At 40.0% G+C, this 12,639-nt stretch overlaps 1 long non-coding RNA gene across 1 annotated transcript in view; it reads left to right on the plus strand.

The window, feature by feature from the left end:
- The window catches only part of LOC135966081 (uncharacterized), a 217,079-nt gene that overhangs the window by 122,412 nt on the left and 82,028 nt on the right, over positions 1 to 12,639 (plus strand). The gene's annotated exons all lie outside the window — the stretch shown is intronic.

The raw sequence follows: 12,639 nt of genomic DNA on the forward strand, positions 1-12,639 counted from the left end.
AAAGCTGAGAGTATGCATCACCACTAGACCTGCTCTACAAAAAATCCTTAAGGTAATTCTATACCTCGAAGCAAACGGACGATATATACCATCATGAAAACACAAGAAACAAAAAGAAGTTCAGGAGGGTGGAGCAAGATGGCTGAATAGGAACAGCTCCAGTCTCCAGCTCCCAGCGCCAGCCACACAGAAGACGGGTGATTTCTGCAATTTTTTTTTTTTTTTTGAGACGGAGTCTGGCTCTGTCACCCAGGCTGGAGTGCGGTGGCGCGATCTCAGCTCACTGCAAGCTCCACCTCCTGGATTCATGCCCTTCTCCTGCCTCAGCCTCCCAAGTAGCTGGGACTACAGGCACCCTCCACCTCACCCAGCTAGTTTTTTGTATTTTTTAGTAGAGATGGGGTTTCACCGTGTTAGCCAGGATGGTCTTGATCTCCTGACCTCGTGATCTGCCTGTCTCGGCCTCCCAAAGTGCTGGGATTACAGGCTTGAGCCACCGTGCCCAGCCGATTTCTGCATTTTCAACTGAGGTACTGGGTTCATCTCACTAGGGAGTGCAGGAAAATCGGTGCTGGTCAGCTGCTGCAGCGGGACCAGCCAGAGCTGAAGCAGCAGGTGGCATCGCCTCCAGGGAAAGTGCAAGGGTGAAGGGAATCCCTTTTCCTAGCCAAGGGAACTGAAACACACAACACCTGAAAAATTGGGTAACTCCCACCCCAATACTGCGCTTTACCAATGGTCTTAGCAAATGGCACACCAGGAGATTATATCCCACACCTGGCTGGGAGGGTCCCATGCCCACGGAGCCTCCCTCATTGCTAGCACAGCAGTCTACCATCTAACTGCAAGGCAGCAGTGAGGCGGGGGGGGGCGCCCACCATTGCTGAGGCTTAAGTAGGTAAACAAAGCTGCTGGGAAGGTCGAGCTGGGTGGAGCCCACAGCAGCTCAAGGAGGCCTACCTGTCTCTGTAGACTCCACCTCTGGGGACAGGGCACAACTAAACAAAAAGCAGCAGAAACCTCTGCAGATGCAAATGACCCTGTCTGACAGCTTTGAAGAGAGCAGTGGATCTCCCAACACGGAGGTTGAGATCTGAGAATGGACAGACTGCCTGCTCAAGTGGGTCCCTGACCCCTGAGTAGCCTAACTGGGAGACATCCCCCACCAGGTGCAGACCCACACCCCACACCTCACATGGCAGGGTACACCCCTGAGACGAAGTTTCCAAAGCAAGAATCACACAGGTACACTCACTGTTCAGCAATATTCTATCTTCTGCAGCCTCTGCTGCTGATACCCAGGCAAACAGGGTCTGGAGTGGACCTCAAGCAATCTCCAACAGACCTACAGCTGAGGGTCCTGACTGCTGGAAGGAAAACTAACAAACAGGAAGGACACCCACACCAAAACCCCATCAGTACATCACCATCATCAAAGACCAGAGGCAGATAAAACCACAAAGATGGGGAAAAAGCAGGGCAGAAAAGCTGGAAATTCAAAAAAGAAGAGCGCATCTCCCCCTCCAAAGGAATGCAGTTCATTGCCAGCAACAGATCAAAGCTGAATGGAGAATGACTTTGACGAGTTGAGAGAAGAAGGCTTCAGTCCATCAAACTTCTCAGACCTAAAGAAGAAATTACTTACCCAGTGCAAAGAAACTAAAAATCTTGAAAAAAGAATGGAAGAATGGATAAATAGAATAATCAATGCAGAGAAGGTCATAAATGAACTGACAGAGATAAAAACCATAACACAAGAAATACGTGACAAATGCACAAGCTTCAGTAACTGACTTGATCAACTGGAAGAAAGAGTATCAGCAATTGAGGATCAAATGAATGAAAAGAAGTGAGAAGAGAGGTCTAAAGAAAAAAGAGGAAAAAGAAATGAACAAAGCCTTCGAGAAGTATGGGATTGTGTGAAAAGACCAAATCTATGTCTGATTGGGGTGCCTGAAAGTGAGGGGGAAAATGGAACCAAATTAGAAAACACTCTTCAGGATATCATCCAGGAGAACTTCCCCAACCTAGTAAGGCAGGCCAACACTCAAATTCAGGAAATACAGAGAATGCCACAAAGATACTCCTCGAGAAGAGTAACTCCAAGGCACATAATTGTCAGATTCACCAAAGTAGAAATGAAGGAAAAACTGTTAAAGGCAGCCAGAGAGAAAGGTCGGGTTACCCACAAAGGGAAGCCCATCAGACTAACAGCAGATCTCTCACAAGAAACTCTACAAGCCAGAAGAGAGTGGGGGCCAATATTCAACATTTTTAAAATAAAGAATTTTAAACCCAGAATTTCATATCCAGCCAAACTAAGTTTCATAAGTGAAGGAGAAATAAAATCCTTTAAAGACAAGCAAATGCTTAGAGATTTTGTCACCACCAGGCCTGCCCTACAAGAGACCCTGAAGGAAGCACTAAACATGGAAAGGAACAACCGGTACCAGCCATTGCAAAAACATGCCAAAATGTAAAGACCATCGATGCTAGGAAGAAACTGCATCAACTAAGGAGCAAAATAACCAGCTAATATCATAATGACAGGATCAAGTTCACACATAACAATATTAACCTTAAATATAAATGGACTAAATGGTCCAATTAAAAGACACAGACTGGCAAATTGGATAAAGAGTCAAGACCCATCAGTTTGCTGTATTCAGGAGACCCATCTCACATGCAGAGACACACATAGGCTCAAAATAAAGGGATGGAGGAAGATCTACCAAGCAAATGGAGAACAAAAAAAAAGCAGGAATTGCAATACTAGTCTCTGATAAAACAGACTTTAAACCATCAAAGATCAAAAGAGACAAAGAAGGCCATTAAATAACGGCAAAGTGATCAATTCAACAGGAAGAGCTAACTATCCTAAATATATATGCACCCAATACAGGAGCACCCAGATTCATAAAGCAAGTAATTCGAGACTTACAAAGAGATTTAGACTCCCATACAATAATAATGGGAGACTTCAACACTCCACTGTCAACATTAGACAGATCAATGAGACAGAAAGTTAACAAGGATATCCAGGAATTGAACTCAACTCTGCACCAAGCAGACCTAATAGACGTCTACAGAACTCTCCACCCCAAATCAACAGAATATACATTCTTCTCAGCACCACATCACACTTATTCCGAAATTGACCACATTATTGGAAGTAAACCACTCCTCAGCAAATGTACAAGAACAGAAATTATAACAAACTGTCTCTCAGACCACAGTGCAATCAAACTAGAACTCAGGGCTAAAAAACTCAATCAAAACCACTCAACTACATGGAAACTGAACAACCTGCTCCTGAATGACTACTGGGTACATAACGAAGTGAAGGCAGAAATAAAGATGTTCTTTGAAACCAGTGAGAACAAAGATACAACATACTAGAATCTCTGGGACACATTTAAAGCAGTGTGTAGAGGGAAATTTATAGCACTAAAAAAAGCAGGGGTTGCAATCCTAGTCTCTGATAAAACAGACCTGATGTAAATGACGAGTTGATGGGTGCTGACGAGTTGATGGGTGCAGCACACCAACATAGCACATGTATACATATGTAACAAACCTGCACATTGTGAACATGTACCCTAGAACTTAAAGTATAATAATAAAAAATAATAATAATAATAATGAAGTGTAACATGATGGCAATTAAGACTTGCTTTATCCACTGTTGGGAATAATGTTGGGAATAAGTATCTTCATTTCCGTATAACCATAGTTACATAAGGACATTTGATTTATGACTGCCATATCATTAGTTGATCTGTGTCTGATTTGCTCTAATTATTAGTGCTTTTCATGACCACATATTCCCAGAGATGCTTTTGTTTTTGTGTTTCCAGACCCACAAAACTAGCTCTCTCTTTTCCTCAGTTTTGAACTTTCACTTACATGTTCTTATTTTGTCATTTCCTCAAAATTTTAGTTTTGAGCAATCTAAGAGAGATTGCACAGGAAAAATATTGTAGAATAGTTGTAAGAAGCACTGTTTCTTGAAAGTGATATTTTTAAATCCATTGACTTGTTTTTACAAGTTGACTGTCAACGTATTGTGGGATGCTTTTATATATGAGATTCAAATTCAGCAAGTCTGGGATGGAACCCAGGAATTTGGATTTGTAACAAGCATCCAGATGGCAGCAGGCTGGCTGTTGTACCACGTAGGAGTAAGCATGTAATTGATTGTTGTATCATTTATTTCACACGGTGTGACACTGTGCTGGGTATTTAGTAAGAAATGAATCAATAGTCAAAGGTGTTACTAGAAAGGGGGCCATATGAGGTACTCATTCATTCATCTGGTGATTCAATGGTTTAGCCCTCAATGAGTGCCTGTCAAGTACTGGACAGTATTGCCCATATTGGAAAAAGACACATTGTTATGCTGCATGCTTCTGAATAGCACAGCGTCTAATGAGGGGTTTGGAATAGTGAAAGCATCATTTTTAGACAATATGTAGATGTCAGTAAAGTGGTAATTGATAGGAGTTAAAGAAGTGACGAACTTCTACTACTGAAACATCCTCGTTGTGCAACGCTGAAAGAACTACCCAGTTTCTTGTAAGTCTCTGTTTCTTGATTCATATAAAGGAGATGCTAATAATAAAAATACAAAAATAAAAAAATAAAAAACAAACAAAGTAAAAGAAGTTCAAAGAAGCCAAACTAAAACTGTAATATGGTTCTATCAGAACTCTCAAACAATTTTCCTTGTTCCATGAGGTAAATGACCAGGAGCATTGCTGTGGTGAGGGACTCTGATGAAGCTCTCCCAAGAATTTTTCTACTTATGCTTCACCTACCTTTCTGAGTACATTTTTATTATAAGCAGTTACTGTCATTCTTTGACCCTCCAAAAAGTCAACAAGCAAAACACCGAGAGATTTAAAAATAAACTTTGGTCCTGACTTTTGCCCTTTGCCCATCCAATCTTGCCTTAACTGAACCACTTACACCTCTCTGTAGCCATTGCTTTGATTGTGTTTTGGTTTCAGATTGTACAGATAAAGCCATGTTTCAATTCCTGTTACAATTTTTGGACAAATGCTTCAGTAACTTGATACCATTTTTTGAATTTTGAGGAAACTTAAGCTCTTGTTTGTAGCTGATCTTGGTGCAAGAGTTTGGACATCCATTGGGTGGAAATGTTTCCTTGTCTTTCGTTATCCAGTTAGAATCATGTAAGCTGAACCAATGGAGAAGTGTGCAGTGTTGGCTATTGTTTGTACTGTTAATCACCAATCCTCTTCTATTATGGTATCAACAAGATGAATTTTCTCCTTGCAAGTTAATATGAGTGGTCAGCTGCTGTAGGCTTTATGTTCGAAATCATCTCATCCTTGCTTAAAATGAGTTATCTATCTGTGAGCTCCTGATTTTCTTCACCGCTATCCTCTTACACTTTTTGTAAAGCATCAATTATTACACTATTCTTCTACCCAGGCTTCACCACAAATTGGGTGTCTGTAGTCACTATAGTTTGATCCAAGTACATGATGCTCTTATAGAGGCTTTTTCAAAATACTGTCTTAGACTTCTTGATGCTTCCAAGTAAATCCTGTTCACACATGTTGTAACAATACAGTCTGAGTTCATTTTGGTTCAAAAAATGTTGGAATCCAGGCATAGCTGTTTAAATATAATAGCCATTTTTCATCATCTTTTTAAGACCCAATGTATTATAGAAAGATTTCCTAATACAATAAAGTTTGCTATAGATACTTTTGTGATTTCCAGGTGACTAGGCAGATTCTCGGTTTTTCTCTTTTTTCCCTGAAGTAAGTAGGGATGATTTTGGAGGGAGGGATATAGTGACTCTTGCCAAATATTCTCCGTATGTGTGGAAAATGAAAGAGTTGTAACTGTGCTTCATGTGCATTAATGAAGCAGAGAGTTGTTGCTGGGGCATAATATGTATTTTTGTCATTGGGATCATCTGTATCCGGTTTCACCAGACACTGTTTTGCAATGGATGCAAGATGTGGAGTCCAGCCTACATAGCTTATGGTAGCCCTTTAAGTAGGAAAGGAAGGTCACAGAAAAGGAACACAGGGAAATGCAGGGCAGATGTGCCTCACTCTCCCTGTCTGGTGAATACAGGAAGACAGCAGGAGATGCTTTTAAATACCCATCAGCTCAGTCCTTTTCCTGACCTTTTCCAGTGCTTGCAGTGGATGAAAGAGATGGATGTATCAGAAGAGAATAAATACCAGCTATAAACTCATGAGAACCAATAAGAACGGAATTTTGTCAAATATTTGAAAGTCAGAGATAGAGTGGTTAAAGCTAGAGCCATAATCTAGCAACAGCTCAGGCACCTGTAGATGAGTCAAAGCCCTCAGTAATTCACTTGCCTTCTAAAATGCCTGCAAACTTAACATGTCTCAAGGAGCATTCTTGATTTCAACATCTTAAAACCTCTCTCCCCTAAAATATTTTGTTATGCTTACCTAAGCAATTACCACAGAGTAGTGCCTTAAATAACAGAAATTCACTTTTTCAGTTTCATTGTGATCATGGTGTCAACAGGGTCAGTGTTTCTGAGGCCTGTTTCCTCAACCTCTAGACATCTGCCTTCTTCCTATGTCCTCAGAAAGGGGTTACCTTGGTGCATGTGGATATTTGGTGTCTCTCTGTGCATGCAAATGTTCTCTTTTTATAACGACATCTATCAGATGGGACTATGTGCCCCCGTAACGGTCTCATTTTAAGTGAATCCACACATTTCAGTTCTGGCCTCCAAATGTGGTCATATTCTGAGAAACTGGGAGTGAAGGCTTTCAGCATATGAATAAGGAAAAACAGAATTCAGCCCATAACACTGCCCGATGTCTTCTCAGTCCGCGACAGCAGTTTCATTTTGTTGTTCGGATATATTGGAATCACGTCTGCCTTTCTCTCACCGAACCCTGGGCCATGAGCAAATCCAGTGGACTCACCTCTAAATACATGGCAATATAAACACTTGCATATTCTCTACTACAGGGCTGTGACTCATGCCATGATTCTCTCTCCAGCAGGATGTTAATAGACTTCAGCAGGTCTTAGTGACATTCTTTTTACATCGCATATCAGCTCCCCCAACAATAGCCAGGGTGACCTTTTACAGATGAAAATTAGACCATATCACATTTGTGCGTCACATCCACCATAGTTTTTTGTTCCACTGGTAATCAGATTTGAATTTCATATGTCAGCTCCTTCATACTCACATGACTTTCTCTTTATTGAAAAGTGGGAGATTCTTTGAATTGGACAGAAAGCAGAATCTTCCTCAACTTCATCTTGAATTAGCTTGACTGTAACACAAGAGGGTTGTGTCCCAGGAGAGATGAACATTAACAGAGTGGATGGACTTGTGATGTGATCGAGTAAATTCATGAAGTCCCTTTGGTCTGGGAAGGGTTCATATGAATTCGTGGAATCCTGGTTACATAATTATGACACTGGTTCATATATTTTGGTATTATGTTTTCTCTTAGAAACACATATTTCCCAATTTTAGGGTATTCATAGTCTATGAACATAATGTAGCCATGGCTGATTATAGTAAAAATATTTCTTAAGCATTTACTATATGCCATTCAATCTTCAGAACCAGCTTATTAAGTAAGAATACTGTTAACTGTCATCTCAGGTTTATAGGTGAGCTGAGTGAGGCACACGCCAAAGTTGTTAAAATAATAATAAGTGGTATAGATGGCAATCAGTTCTCGGAGCCTATATTCCTGCTTACTGTACTCCACCTCTTTCTTGCTATTTACTTTTATATTTGTTTACTTCCAAGAAAGTCAGAAGAAACCAGGTCCACAAAAGAAACTCAGGTGTAAGTGATAGGAAATGGGTAAGGTAGAACTTGCCCTGAAACCTTAAAGATGAGATAATAAACACTCTTTTCCTGAATAAATACGTTTCTTCCTAAATCCTATACACATGTACACAGAATTCTCCAGTCATGTCTTTCCTTTAATCGTTACACAAAATATACTCCTTAGAATGTGAACATCTTTGGGACACCCATGTTTTCCTCCCACAGACAGGATACGTAACCTTACTCTTCTCAACTATTTTTTTCAGTAGTGTGTGTGAAGATAGTCATCCAGGATTTGATAAAGTACCACTTACTCTAATTCAGTTGATTCTCTTTGAGTAGAAACAGTGAATTTATTGTTTTTTCAAATTCTTCCCCTGCCCCAGCAGGCCTGGAAGAGCATTTAGCTCAGCCTGTGCCTGCTCCTATAATTTCTATGTTTTATTTGTGGCTGAACTTTTAAAATATACACTAATGAGGATAAAAGGAATGAACAATGCCTTTGATTTTGGTATTTGTGTGGGGCCCACTCTCAACTGCAGGGCCCAGCATGGGAGACCTTCTTGAAATACAGAGTGCCCAACACAATAAATGAAAAAGGCCTACGTCGACTTATATCTAATTAAATCTTACAGATAACAAAGATCTTGAAGATACCACTTTGGAAAAGCAGTCATAGAAATGTTCAACATCACTAATCGTCAGAGGAATCTGAATGAAAACCACAATGAGATCTCATCTTACCTCACTCAGAAAGACTGTGAATAAAAGAGTGAAAAATAACAGCTGTTGGCAAGGATATGGAGAAGGAACTCTTACACACCCTTGGTGGGAATGTAAATTTTTAATTGATTTTTGATGTTGTTGTTGAGTAGTTTGAGTTCCTAGTATACTCTGCATATTAGTTCCCTGTAGGATGCATCGTTTACAAATATTTTCCCTCTGCAGGTTGTCTGTTGACACTGTTGATTTATTTTGTTTGTAGAATATTTTAGATAAATTGTCATTTGTCCAATTTGGAAGATATAGAGAATCAGAAACTAAATGGATAAACAGAGGTCAGAAGACAGTCCAACCCTGTTGTTTTGCTGTTGTTTCATTTTGTTTTGGTTTTTAGATGTATGTTTACTAATCAGATGGGGTTGTGTGTTAGTCCATTTCTACTGCTCTAACAAGACTGTAGACTGGGTCATGATTAAAGAACAGAAATTTTTCCCCAATGTTCTGTAGGCCAGGAAGTCCAAGATTAAGGCATCAACAGATTCAGTGTTTGGTGAGGGCTTCTCGTTGCTTCCAAGATGGTTCCTTGCTGCTGTGGTGGAAGAGGGGTTTAAAAACTCCATGTAAAAGTAACAATCAAACTAGAATCCTATATCCACTCAGGTAATCATTTAAGTGTGAAGGTCACACCTGAAAACCACAGGCAACAAATACCGAATTGGACAAATGGCACTTAATTTAGCTAAAATATTCTACAAACAAAATAAATCAACAGTGTCAACAGACAACCTGCAGAGGGAAAATATTTGTAAACTATGCATCCTACAGGGAACTAATATGCAGAGTATACAAGGAACTCAAACTACTCAACGACAAAAACAAAAATCAATTAAAAATAGACAGAGGACATGAATAGATGTGTTTCAAAAGAAGACATACAAATGGACAACAGTAAATGAAAACATGTGCAACATCACTAAATGTCAGAGTAATGTGAATGAAAACCACAATGAGATACCATCTTACCTCAGTCAGAATGACTGTGAATAAAAGGGTGAAAAATAACAGCTGTTGGCAAGCATATGGAGAAAGAACTCTTACACACCCTTGGTGGGAATGTAAATTAGTACAGCTTCTGTGGAAAACAGTAAGATTTCTCAAAGAACTAAAGCTAGAACTACATTTCCATTGAGCAATCCTACTACTGGATATCTCCTCAAAGGAAAAGTAGTCAGTGTATCAAATATATACCTTTATCTGTATGTTTACTGTAGCAACATTCACAGTAACAAAGATACTGAATCTACAATGTATCCGTCAATGATTGGTTGGATTAAAATGCAATTATATATATACAATACCATACTACTCAGTCAGAAAGAGAGAATAAAATCACACATATTGTGACAATATGCATGGAAATGGGAGTCATTTTCTTAAGCAAAACAGGCTAGATATAGAAAATCAAATATAATATGTTCTCACTGGTAAGTGGTTGCTAAGAACATGTTTGCGTGGATGTAGAGAGTGAAATGATGATAATGAATACTTGGGAGTATGGGAGGCAGAGGGATTGTATAGTGAGGTATTCATAAATACCGTGTTTGTTATTTGAGCAATGAGTACCCTAATGCCTTCACTTAAGCACTACGTCATCAGTGTAACAAAATCAAACTTGCATTTGTGCAAAAATATTTATTTTCATTAACAGAAAATCTAAGCATACTGCTTCCCTACCCCACCATAAAAAGACAACAATGACCAGTGTGGCCATAGCAGAATGAATTAGGTGTAGAGCATCCCCCAATTACACGGAGAGTTAGGGGGCAATACATAGCCCTTTAGCATAGGTAAAAATTAGCAGCTCGGTGCAGTGGCTCACATCTGTAATCCCAGCACTTTGGGAGTATGAGGCAGGTGGTTCACAAGGTCAGGAGTTTGAGACAAGGCTGGCCAACTTAGTGAAACCCCGACTCTACTAAAAATACAAAAAATTAGCTGGGTGTGGTGGCACACACATGTAATCCCAGCTATTCGGGAGGCTGAGGCAGTAGAATCTCTTGAACCTAGGAGGCGGAGGTTGCAGTGAGCTGAGAGCTTGCCCCGCCACTCCAGCCTAGGAAACAGCAAGACTCTGTCTCAAAAAAAAATTTTTAAAGCATCCGATTCTTACAGAGTAAAAGTGGTAGCAATCAACTGGAAAACACAGAAAGGTAATATAATTTTTAAACAGTCAAGTTGGGTAATTGACCGTTTGGAAATAAATAGAACTCTTTGGTGTAAACTGCAGATGAGGCTTGCTGAGGTGGGCTGATAGAGATGAAAGTGATGAAACAGACTGCAGTAGGAAATTATTTTGAAGCTTGAACTTCACAATGATAACATAGCTTATTTGACTAGATGTAATGTGATCAAAGGAAAAGAGTCAAGAAAAAAATCCTAGTTTGCTTAATTAATTAGATGAATTCTTTATCAAGACAAAAAAAGAGTTGGAAGAGGAAGAACTTTGTACCTGTAGGAGGGAAGAGGCAGAGGTAGGAGAAATGCTGGGAGAGAAGGGAAAATTCCTGGAAAGATTGATAGAGTGGTCCCAAAAGAAGGGTAGGATCAATGGTGTTAAACTTCTGAGGGGAAGGAAGACATGCAGTACTGAGAAACGATTCCTGAAATGTGTGGAATGGAGGCCGTAGATGACCTTCACAGACTAGAACTGGAAAGAACAAAAGCATCTATAAGGTGTGCATAAGGAAACATTGGAAGTGGGGAGATGGGGAAATAATCACACAGATAAGTTTCAAGAACTTTTGCAATAAAACGGGAGACAAATATTATGGTAGGAAAGAAGCACTAAGAGTCTTAGGAAGACTTCTATAGAAATGGGTGACGTTTCAGCAGACTATGGCTGATTGAAATCATAGATGTAAGAATCAGGAGACAAAAGGGTCACATGGAGAAGCAAAATCCTTGATGGGGCAATGTGGTTCTGGATCAGGAGGGATATTAAGAGGTGGGGGTAGGAAGGCTTTCCCTATGATAATAGGAGAGAAGCCAGAGACCTGGGCTTCAACTGAAGGTGGGTTGCTCAACTTAGTGGTGGTTATGGTGAGATCATTCCGTTCTGATTTTTCTGACTTCTTAGTGAATTATCTGAGGCTGTCAGTGGGCAAAGAGGCAGTTTCTAATATTGAACCTTCCTTGCTTGAGAAGCAGACATGCCAGTCCCTGCAAGGTTTTTGGTATGTATGTTATCTCATTAGCCTCCATACTCTAACGTGGTTGTTATGATTATTCTCATTTTAGATGAGGAAATTGAAGCCCTGAGAGTCTAAGTAGCCTTTTAAGAGTCAAGAGACAGTAAGAAAAAGAGTTAGGTCTTAATTAAAATCTAAGAATGTCCAAATTCTTTGCTCCTTATAATCATGTTGATTCTTTAATGAAATCCATTCAGGTTTCACTAAAGAATGGTGAGGAACATGGAAAGGGAGAGAAGTGATCAGGGATAAAATAGGGTAAATGTGATAGAGAGGGTTGTGGGGATAAGAAGCATAGAACCATATTCATTCCCTTGAAACCGAACTCAATTTCTTAGAAATTGTAAGAATTTTTTTCAACTTCTGTGACTTTTATGCACTTGTTGTGTTTTTTGTCCTTAAGATTACCGGAATATCAGTAAACAATCTGAAAATAATTTTAAAATTTCAATTTGTGCTACACAGGTCAGGGAAGGGCCAGGCATGGTGGCTCACACCTGTAATCCCAGCAGTTTTGGAGGCCAAAGCAAGTGGATCACCTGAGATCAGGATATGGAGACCAGCCTGGTCAACATGGTGAAACTCCATTTCTACTAAAAATACAAAAATTAGCCATGCATGATGGTGGGCACCTATAACCTCAGATACTTGGAAGGCTGAGGCAGGAGAATACCTTGAATCCAGGAGATGCAGTGGCAGTGGGCCAAGATCGTGCCACCGCACTCCAGCCTGGGTGAAAAAAATTCCATCTCATGGGGGAAAAAAATAGAAGTCAGGGAAGTAGAGAAACACTAAAACCTTTTTTCACGGCAGCTGGCTAAATTAGGATTAAGCAGGAGGGAA

The sequence above is a fragment of the Macaca fascicularis genome, chromosome 11, assembly GCF_037993035.2.
Source record: "Macaca fascicularis isolate 582-1 chromosome 11, T2T-MFA8v1.1".
In the NCBI taxonomy this organism is placed as follows: Eukaryota; Metazoa; Chordata; class Mammalia; order Primates; family Cercopithecidae; genus Macaca; species Macaca fascicularis.